The sequence below is a fragment of the Megalobrama amblycephala genome, linkage group LG21, assembly GCF_018812025.1.
Source record: "Megalobrama amblycephala isolate DHTTF-2021 linkage group LG21, ASM1881202v1, whole genome shotgun sequence".
In the NCBI taxonomy this organism is placed as follows: domain Eukaryota; kingdom Metazoa; phylum Chordata; class Actinopteri; order Cypriniformes; family Xenocyprididae; genus Megalobrama; species Megalobrama amblycephala.
Window position 1 is genome coordinate 25,312,529 of NC_063064.1, and position 11,752 is coordinate 25,324,280.

An 11,752-nucleotide genomic window follows, 5' to 3' on the forward strand; every position below is an offset into this window, starting at 1 on the left:
AATAATAACTGTCATGATCCATGATATCATGATATTTTTAGTGATATTTGTAAATTGTCTTTCTAAATGTTTTGTTAGCATGTTGCTAATATACTGTTAAATGTGGTTAAAGTTACCATCGTTTCTTACTGTATTCACAGAGACAAGAGCCGTCGCTATTTTCATTATTAAACACTTGCAGTCTGTATAATTCATAAACACAACTTCATTCTTTATAAATCTCTCCAACAGTGTAGCATTAACCGTTAGCCACGGAGCACTATCAAACTCATTCAGAATCAAATGTAAACAATATAACAGTATACAATACTCACATAATCCAACGCATGCATGTCGCATGCATGACGAACACTTTGTAAAGATCCATTTGAGGGTTATATTAGCTGTGTAAACTTTGTTTAGGCACTGTTTAAGGCAAGCGCAAGCTCTGTGGGCGGAGAGCACGAGATTTAAAGGGGCCGCACAGCATAAATCGGCTCATATTTAATGATGCCCCAAAATAGGCAGTTAAAAAAATTAATTTAAAAAAATCTATGGGGTATTTTGAGCTGAAACTTCACAGACACATTCAGGGGACACTTATATTACATCTTGTAAAAAAACGTCTGATAGCACCTTTAAGTCTTGTGGCTTTATTAAGGTTTAATTTAGATTATGTAAATGGAAGTTGGTCAACTCAAACATAACATTTTAGGTTTAAACTTTATCGTAGCATGTGCTACTAGATCTAGAGCTTTTTATAACTGACTAAAAACCTGAAAGAGCAACAAGCTTCCTTCTTGTAGTGTGCACAACAAGGGCCAAGCAGTAAGTATACACGTTCATGAGGACATGAGCGTCCAAAACATAAAGAGTATGTGCTTTTGAGCATGAACGTGCAGACAGATCAATAGCTCAATTTAAATGAAATTTCCTGCTGCAATAAAAGAGCAGCACTTCTTCCTTTGGTCTGATGGTTTCCAGAAAAACCAGTGGCAAGTGTAATTTCTGACCTATCACATGCTGCTCATGCCAGCAAAGAAGAGATCAGTGAACAGGATGAGGCTCTGTGCTCTTGGAGGTGGAAAAATATGTACTTCAAAGTCCATTGAACAAAGCCATCAGTGAGAGGTCTAATAAAGAAGCGTTTCCAGACTCTCCTCAGCTGGAAGTGTTCCCAGAATGCATGGCTCTATTTTAAAGAGGCAAAAACAAAGAAGTCTCAGGAAAAGAACATGTATTGGCTGTCATGACAATTACTGGTATGTTGAAAATGTTTAATGTGGAAGAATTTGATTCATATTTTTGGGTGAACTAACCCTTTAATACTTCTGTATTTTAATATGATAACACAATGGCACATCAAAGGATTTTTTTTTATTATTTTTATTTTCAGAGAGGACTGACAAAGTTTTTGATGCAGTGGAACACAAACTTATGTATATATTAATTTCTAATTGCCATGGCAATTAGTGCAGCTGAGATTTTGATCACTCTGTTCCCTTGATCAAAGATGAAAATATAATGGTTGGGGTGCAGAGAGAAATGGCACACAGGGACTCAAAGACATTTATTCATTTAGCAGATGCTTTTATTCATGTGACAAGAGCAGACGGTTCCTTAAAGAAATTTAGAGGGTGAAGGCAGTGTTAATGCATGACTGAAGGGGATTTTTCACACTAATTATTAAACTTTAGTGCATGACTCGACCTGCGCTGTTTGAGCTACGGACATGAATAATACCTCAAACACCGTACACAATAGGCTAAATTCGAAAATAGCATAGTAATGCCCTGTGACAACCTACAACAACACACTAGCATCATGGCAGTATGAGCACTCAAAAAAAATTAGATTTTATTTTTCCCAAAAAAATTTGAACTAGCAATTGAAGCATAATCAAATGTCCTTACTCTGAAAGCATAAGCAGGTACCCAGTGTGTGTAAACTGCTGATTGGGTGTCTCTAAGACTTGTATTTGACATAATGGGTTTCTGGGAATTTAGGCCATTTCAAAAGCTTGGTTATGCCTCTGGGGGAATAAAATCAATACACAATTAAAGTATTACAAGAAATGGAAACTACATTAAAGTGTACTCTAAACCTGAAACTGCAGCAGTTTTTTAAATCACCAGAAACATAGTTTTTGCAGGACATTATGTGTCAGACTTCTTGTACTGGTTAACACCATCACCAACAGTGATTTTACCCAAAGACTTTAGATATACAAAGACAATGCACTCATATTACTGCGAATGGGATAAAGTGCAACGTGCAATATGGCAGAATAAGTCCTGCCTTCTAAATAAAAGAGCCAATCGCCAATTAGTAAAGTCATTGCGTCACTGCAGCTGCCTTTAGAAGCTCCATTTGCTAACAAATCAATGTTCTGAGATGCGCACTTATGACTGCACATGCTAATTGGCTGGTCCAACCTGAAAAATGACGTTTTTTGTCATGATCTGAGTGTTTCGAAACAAAATTTATTAGAGTTGTTTCATCTGTGATTTCAAATTTGAAGTTTAATCATAACAGCTTTGGAGAACTTAATATTTCCCCATTCAAAGAGATATATGCTGTACTTGCATGGCCACAGAGTGAAATGACTTGCCTTAAAGGTACTTTGTTTTAGTTACTGTAATAGGGACTTTAAATCTATTAAAGGGGACCTATTATGCACCTTTTTGAGAGATGTAAAATAAGTCTCTGATGTCCCCAGAGTGTGTATGTGAAGTTTTAGCTCAAAATACCCCACAGATAATTTTTTATAATAGGTTTTTTGGGGGGTTGAGCAAAAACGCGCCATTTTTGTGTGTGTCCCTTTAAATGCAAATGAGCTGCTGCTGCATTATTTTTTACTTGAAAGCACGGACCCCCATTCACTGCCATTCTAAACCTTGGATGACTGAGGGCATTTTTAAATATATCTCTGATTGTGTTCGTCTGAAAGAAGATAGTCATATACACCTAGGATGGCTTGAGGGTGAGTAAATCATGGGATAATTTTCATTTTTGGGTTAATTATCCCTTTATATTTGATGTGCTTTGTGTGAGTGTGTACGTGTGTAGCATGAAGACAAACTACCCACACTTTACTACTTGAAATAGCCCACCATATAATCAGGCTGTAACCTCTCATCATGACACCATTAAACCTTCAATCACCACTTAGAAATAACCCTCAGCCTCTTCCATGATAACACACTTGAATTATGCTTCTGCTCTAGCGGATGCTTTTTGTACAAATGAAAATACACTAATTTCCAAAATAACCTGGAGCAATGGCTATGGAGCACGACCAGGGCTTCAGTTATTCTCCAGTTCATAGGTCACACAGATTTGGGAATGAACCTCACATTTGTGTGATCATCCCAGATCCAATAGCCATTACACACACCAGCTATTATGAGAAGAATCATAGCAAAACATTCTTAACCTTTAGAAAGAGCAAACACAATTTCTGTTTACATTTATGTTTTTATAATCACCCTCCAAAGCAACATTGGTAAGAAAAATTACTAATTAAATCACATTATCATATTAATGGTAATTCCCTAGACAGATAGCTGAGTGTACACATTTAAGCAAATGCCAAGGAGAACCACATATAAATTCAAGGATCTTCTCATAATTTTGATACCAAACAGAGTGATTAAAAGTCGCAATGCAACTATCTTAACTCTGCCTTACTTTAACTACTTTTAAATTATGTGTAGTTTGTAGTTTGCAAGTTATAATTAGCTTTCCCAACACTGTGACCAAAGCAAGAGTCTTTAAATAATCAATAACAAGAAGCACAGCTATTTGAAGTGTGTTAAAACATTAGACAGTTTGATTAAAGGTCAAAAAAAGGAATTAAGAAGTAGTTAGTTTTGGCCAAGAGTTAAAGTACTTTTAAAGAGACATACTTTAGTAAAAAGCAGCACATCTATTAACCTATCCAGCTAATTAGCAGGAAATTACATGACAGCCCAGAGGCAAAATGGAAATAAACACGTCAATGTTCAGAGCTAGTGAAACTATAATGTGGTAAGGTTTTTAGATTTTTTTCTAATGAAGATATTTGCAAAAATTCTTCTTTTGAATTTTTAGTCTTGTTAACAGACTTCAACATCCTTGCAAGTTGAGAATGATGGGAGTTCTTTTTTTAGGATAAAGGAAGAGTAAAGTGTTCCTGCTTTACCCATTGGCTGACCTAAAGACTTAAAGAACCCATGGCAAAATGAGTCGAAATGTGCATGGGTTACTTATGCGAGCTACAGGCAAAAACATGTCGATTTTAGTCGAATTTGAGGTTTTCAAAAAAAAGAGAGTTCATTAAGCCCTCATCTAGTGATCCAAATGCTTCAAATAGCAATTAAACATCTAAAAGTATCTTCATTTGTATGTTTTCTGAGAGGAGTACCTTTCCTTTGTCCATGAAAAATGCCGTTTTTCTCAGCTCGCTTCACCACTCGCGCTTCTCCTCAGCAACTTCCTCACTAGTCCAAGTTTGGTATCGTTTTAAAGCGCAGCATTCCAATATTATGAATATTCATAGTGAATGTTTGATGGTCTAAATCAATGAAATGTGATTTTCAAACTCATGCTGATGTAAACAAATCGATTTTACTCGCGCTGACTGACAGACCGCTCGCACAAAGACAGCGCGTGAATTACAGTACTTCAAAATATTGAAGTAAAATACTGAAAAAAAGTTGAATATATAAATTTTCCTATAGATATTTGGTTTTGACGAGGTGTTTGCCAAATTAGGTGTTATTAACAGGGATTTTAAGAGACTCATTTGGCCAGCACGGGTCATATAGTCAATAGTTTTATTTATGCCTTTTAAGTGCCCTTCATGTAGATGATTTCAGGTTTTAATATTTTTGTGGTAAAATTTGTAAGTAGGCAAAACCAGACCTACATACTCTTGCAAGTTATTTTAGCAGTTCTCTCTACAAAATGTATTTAAAATGATCAAAGCTGCCAAACTCGTCAAACACCAACAACAAAAAATTCCTAGTTTGGTTTAAATATAGTTCTTTGTTACACAGCCTTTGGTTGAGGAAAATGTGTTCTGTTGGGAGGAGAGAGGGGAGAGAGATCTAATTTGGTATTCTCGTCGATTCCCCTGTATATTTGTCTGGAACAATCAGGTGATTACGGCAGCGGAGCTGGATGGCAAATCAATGGCATGCCTTTCCCTGTTGTTTCTCTCTCTCTCTCTCACCATGTCATCAAGAAGGCCAGATTCAGTTCAGACACTCAGAACATACAATGCAATATGCTAAAGGTTAACAGAGCACAGGTCAACCTTAATCAGATTGCTTGAAAATGTCAGCAGAGGGCAGAATCCTTAAATCTGCATGAGTGCATTAAAGGAATAGCTCATCCGAAAATGACAATTATGTCATTTACTCAACCATTGTAATGTTTTTACAAAATCTATTTGGCCTATCTGTTAGAATTCTGTTCCCAAATCTGTTGCACCAATACCGTATGATCATTTTCTGTGAGAAACAGACTAAAATTAATAAGTAGGCCTAACTGTTTTCCAAAAACCTCCTTTAGCTGATGCAGTTCAAATATGTACATGTGGCACATGAGAACCAATGACACTTGACTTTTGATCTTCATTTGAACTATACTGATTCATAAAATCACAAAATCAATCTTTTTATCTTTTACCTACTGTCATTGTACAGCACTTTCTGCTGCTGAATGTATATTGTCGCACATGACTCATCAATGTCACAGCCTTTTGAGAATGTGAGTTTGCAGCCTGTAATGAATGTGATGCACTAAAATGATAGTGTACCACAAAATAATGTCAAGAAACATCTTTCTATTGGGCTGTCCTTATCGGCTACTTTCAAAAGCTAAGATAACAAGCCGACCAGTGTTGTTTGATTCTCTACCAAATGACTCTAATGAGCTGGTTCTTCTTTGTGAATCAAAAATATACAGCATGACCAATGCCCGATTCCTGAATTAAATGCCTATTATGAGCCAGTTCCTTTTAGAGAAAAAAAGTAAAGTTACCAGACTGAATCAGTCTGAAACCCTTACCGTGTGTAATTTACAGCATTAGCAGATAATTTCTTTTATGCATAAGTACAATTGACATTAGGTTATAATTAAAATATGAACCCTACTGAAGTGGAGTCGAACTGAATTGAACTGAATAGCTTCTAAATCTAGTCTGTATAGTTAAATAGCCAACAGAAAAGTTCTTGTGCATGTATATGTATGGGCTTTCCCTAATATTTGATTTTCTGTAAACTAGGTTTTATGTCTAGATGTGTTTGAATGGACTCTAGCTTGAAGGACTGTTTATGTTCATCTTCATTTTTCACTTCACAGCTATAACCTAACGTCTCCTAATATACTAAGACGTTACGTAAATGGCAGACTAGAGATGTTTAATAACTTCATCTAAATACGGCGAGGCAGGGAGTCTTCAATCAGGAGACCAGCGATGACATTTAAACAGGCACCTGAGCAAATTAAACCCAGAGAAGGTTAAGCTCTGTTAACACCATCGCAATGTCAAAAAATCCTGCATAAAGTTACTTTCCCATGCCTCTTTTATTTGAGGTGGGATTCAGTGTGATGGCTCACAAAGCCAGGAGAGCTCTCATACTGTGCTCTGTCTGAAACGAATTATCTACTTTTAGCTTACCAGGATTTGTAGACAGAGTGAACAGCAAGAGAAATGGGACTATGTCAGTGTGACCCCTTGGGGAGGGTTGTGAATTTGGTGAACTGTCATCCCTTTATGTTCCTCAGAAGGCCTGGATGCAATGAAGACTTTATACAGTCATGTGAAAAAGTTAGGACACCCTATTGAATTCCATGGTTTTCCATATTAGGACATAAAAAAACATCTGGTCCTTGGCAGGTCTTAAAATTTGGAAAATAAAACCTCAGATGAACAACAACACATGACATATTACACAGTGTCATTATTTATTTAACAAAAACTAGACCAAAATGGAAAAGCCATGTGTGACAAACTAAGGACACCCTTACTGTTAACATTGGAATTAAGAGGGTAAGTAGCAGTCAGGCACTGCTAATCAAATAGCTTTGATTGATTGATCATCAGCAAGTGTGAGCTTTATAAAAGATGAAGTTCTGGCAGTTTGCTTGTCTGGGGCATTCAGGTGAGTGTTAACACAATGCCGAGGAGGAAAGACATCAGCAATGATCTTAGAGAAGCAATTGTTGCTCCCATCAATCTGAGAAGGATTATACGGCCATTTCCAGACTGTAATACAGTTCTTAAATAAGGAAGAAGGAGGCGGGAACCGGCGAACATTCAACATAACTTTAATTCAAAATAAACAAAAAGAAAGTAATGCCGGCAGACGCCCGCGAGGGTCCACACAAACATAATAAAACATAAAATAAAGTACAGGCCTGGTACTCTCTCATCCTTCACTGTCGTCTCTCCTCCTTTTATGCTCCCGGAGCTCCTCCGTGAGAGACTCAAGGCCTCGCACCGTTCCCTCACGGCTCTCGCCCGCCCTGCTCGCCACATACCCCCATCGCCCCTCGCAGGTCGGGGGGTACTCCTGCGACTGCGCTTACTCCCCTGCAGCCTGTCTCGGGGGCCGCAGCACTTGGGGGTAAGGACAGACGAGACGAGAGAAAGGAGACAGAAGCAAGGGAAGCGACAGAACGAGAGAGGGGAGAGAAGAAAAAGAGAAAAAAAATTCTGGGTCCGGCTCCCAGACACACTGCCGCTCGGTCCTCAGCCAGCCGAGAGGCTTTTCCTCGCGGTGCCATGCGATGGTACTGGACGCTCGGTGGACTGCCCGATCCTCGACCACCTTCTGGTGGCCAGCGATGGTTCCTCCGGCTGAGGGCAGTCGGCAGCGAGTCCACCGTCCCCTGCTCCTCCCCTTCATGGCGGACGGTAGCAGGCTCCGGCCCACGGCAGACGACGGCACTCCTCCGCTCCCTCCAGGACGGCAGCCATCCCACCTCGTCCCAGGAGCACAGCATCAGGGTCTCAGTTCCACCTGTCACAAGGCTCCAGCACCAGCCTCTCGCGGTCTTCACTCCCGCGCTGCCCGAACTCCGCAGCTCCGCGATCCCCCTCAGCAGCGAGGGCTCTCCGACAGCATGTCCCTCCTTCCTCCCGGGTTTCGGCACCAATGTAACACAGTTCGTAAATACGGGAAGAAGGAGGCGGGAACTGGCAAACATTCAACATAACTTTAATTCAAAATAAACAAAACAAAAGTAATGCCGGAGATCCTCCGTGAGAGACTCAAGGCCAGTGCGCCTCCCAGGTGGAGCTCGTTAACTCTCGCGCCACCGGCCTCGCGCCATTCCCTCACGGCTCTCGCCCGCCCTGGTCGCCACACAGACTATTTGAAGTCTTTCCTTCTACAGTAAGGAAGATTATTCACAAGTGGAAGACAATCAAAACAGTTGCTTGTCTTCCCATGAGCTGATGTCCCAGCAAATTCACCCCAAGACCAGACCGTGTAATGCTCAGAGTTGCAGACAACCTAAGAACTACACCTCGGACTCTACAGGCCCCAGGTAACATGCTAAATGATAAAGTTCATGACAGTACAATTAGAAAAAGACAGGACAATATGAGATGTTTGGAAGGGTTTCCAGGAGAAAGCCTCTTCTCTCTAAAAAGAATATGGCAGCACAGCTTAGGTTTGCAAAGTCGTATCTGAACAAACCACAAGACTTCTGGAACAAAGTCTTTTGGACAGACAAGACCATAGAGCAGATGTTTGGCCATAATGCAGAGCGCCAAGTTTGGTGAAAACGAAACACAGCATATCAGAACAAACACCTCATACCAAAAGTCAAGCATGCTGGTGGAGGGGTGATGATTTTGGTCTTGTTATAATGCAAGGTAATAGTGCAAGAAAGTTATCCCATTCTAGATGGAGTAAAGTTATAGGTTGATTTAGGTGCACTCTAAAAAATGCTGGGTTTAAAACCACCCAAGTGAAAATGGACAAGGTCGGTCGGTCAGTCATTTGCTTAAAAACTAAACTTTTTTTGATTGGTTGTTTGTTGCTAATGCCAAGGTTATCCACGAGATTTCAATGCAGTGTTTTTAAATTACAAAACAACTAGAGGATCTTTACCTCCCAGATGACTTCTTGGTATAGGAAAAAGATGTTTTACCACAAGAATTTCCTCACACAAAATGTGCCCAAAACTTCAGCAAAGCTTGCTATCACATTGATGAATGGTGCAATTAAACATTGGCATCTCAAACTCACAACATCTAATTCAACCCCCACATTTCAGAGGTTCATTACATGCTGTAGATTTAATGCCATTCTTAACTAAGATATCTGTAAAAGCATTTCCTTTCAGACGTGTTCCTAAATTGTAAGAAAATGAGCCAGAAAAATCAATAGGTAAAGTAATTTCACTTCACTAGTGACTTCCAATCAAACACCAACCCACATAAAAACACCCAAGCACACTTTTTCCCCGATGCACAAGCCATGATATCGCTCGTCTCCTGAATAAAACATGCGTCCCATTTAGATTCAGTTGGCTTCAGAGAGAGATCTGGCCTGATGGGACATAGAAAAGAAGCAACGTCTAGAAATAGTTTTGGCATAAAGAATCGACTTATTTGTGGATAATTATGTCAATTATACAACTCTGAAATCCTGCTTCCTCTTTAGCTCAATAGCTCGCGATGAAGATGTCTGTTTGCAACCGAAGGTCTGCACTTGAGAAAGTAAATTCACAATCATAAACCAGCAACCAGCAGCTCAGAGCACCTGCCATGATGGTACTCCTCTCAATATGCTAATTAAGGAGACAAAAAGTTGAAGATTTGACAAGTAGAAGATGTCGAGAACACTTCTCGGTCACATATGCTGGAGCTTATATAGAAGAGACGTCATTAATGCGAGCACACATCCTGGCTGCACTTCTCCAGACGTTTCCCTCTCTAAACTTTAGTGAAGAGAAAAGCAACTTTGATATCAGCTCAGCGGAGGAGCCGTGTTTATATCGGACGAGTGGGCTACCATCATTTTCCTCGCCGGATCAATAATATTAATCAGAAAAATGAACTGGGCTATGTTTGGACATCCAGAAACCCGATAAGCACGGCTGCACCTGTGTTTCCGCACACAGATCCACGGCTCGGCGCTTGTCGCTTTCCTTTATCCACCCGGAAGGTTTTCTGTGTGTGACACATATTGACGTTTTCCATGCATACTGTCACCATGATAGATTTTCAGTCCTGTGCCATAACTCCCCGCAGTCCTGAACCTCACTGTTTCCATCAGTCCATCTCTCTTTTCAACCTTCTTTCTTTCTTTCTCATACACACACAAATTGATCCAACATGTGCAGGAGAACCAAACGTCTACGGCAGTCAATCAATGCATCCTATCGTTGAATAACAAAGTCTAGCAAGTACGACTATTCCCACTCAGCATGAATAATTAAAGACGGCTACTCTTATGGACACATGCTATATTTTTGCTTCTCTTATACTTTAATCACACTAGAATTGGCCTCTGGGCACAGCATGATTTTTATACACCATAATCAACAAACCAAATGCACTGCGGGCTCCAGAACAAATATCCTTTTTGATGTAAATCCTTAATTAGTAGACGCCATACAATTCTGGCCTCCAGCTAGCCGTATCATAGCCTATATTTCAAAAATGTACTTAAGATTTTTTTTTTTTTTTTTTTTTTTTTATGGTGCTTTCATAAAGGCGCAACATAATCAATGAACATGGACAGTAAAGTCTATTTGGCCCAGCACGTCTAGATAAAAATTAAAGATGTTTATTAAAAGGCCGCTCAGTGAAGAGAAACAGTACCGTAACATAAGGATGTAACCACATATTCAGGGTTGAAGGGGACCAAATGTGATTATTTAGTCAATATGAAATCAAAATTAACCCTATTTACATTCTTGGTGTTATTTTTCCCCCCCCAAAATGTATTAACTATCTCTCAACCACTGCAAAAAATGCTGTTCTTACTTAGAGATTTTGTCTTGTTTCTAGTCAAAATATCTTAAAGTTCTTCAATCAAGAAGCATTTTCTTGATTAAGTCAAAATTAAGTGAGTTTTTCCTTAAAACAAGCAAAATAATCTGCCATTGGGGTAAGCAAACTAATCTTATATCAAACCAAAAATAAGATATACAATCTTGTTTTCAGTTTGGATTAAGATTATTTTACTTACCCCACTGGCATATTATTTTGCTTGTTTTAAGGAAAAACTCACTTAATTTTGACTTATTTTTCCTAAAAACAAGAAAATTATTTTTACTTGTCAAGAAAATGCTTCTTGATCTAAGAATTTTTTGATATTTGGACTGGAAACAAGACAAAAATTCTAAGTAAGAACAGCATTTTTTCAAACACCACATTCACTTTTTACTATCCAATAAAGGTAATAATTTAGTCAATATAAAATCCAAAATGACCCTATTTACATTGGTTTTATGGAGTATGGTTATTGGTAGCCTATGTTTTTTTTTTTTAAATTAAAGGTTATTTTTCATCAATGTACTGTGGCCAATAAATTCTGCCCCACATTTTTTGTTGTTTATATATAGGCATATGTAGCCCTGGAGAAAAATATAAACTCTTATTAAACTCTTATTAAAGGATGAGTTCACTTCCGAATTAAAATTTCCTGATAATTTACTCACTCCCATGTCATCCAAGATGTTTATGTCTTTCTTTCTTCAGTCAAAAAGAAATTAAGGTTTTTGAGGAAAACATTCCAGGATTTTTCTCCATATAAAGGACTTC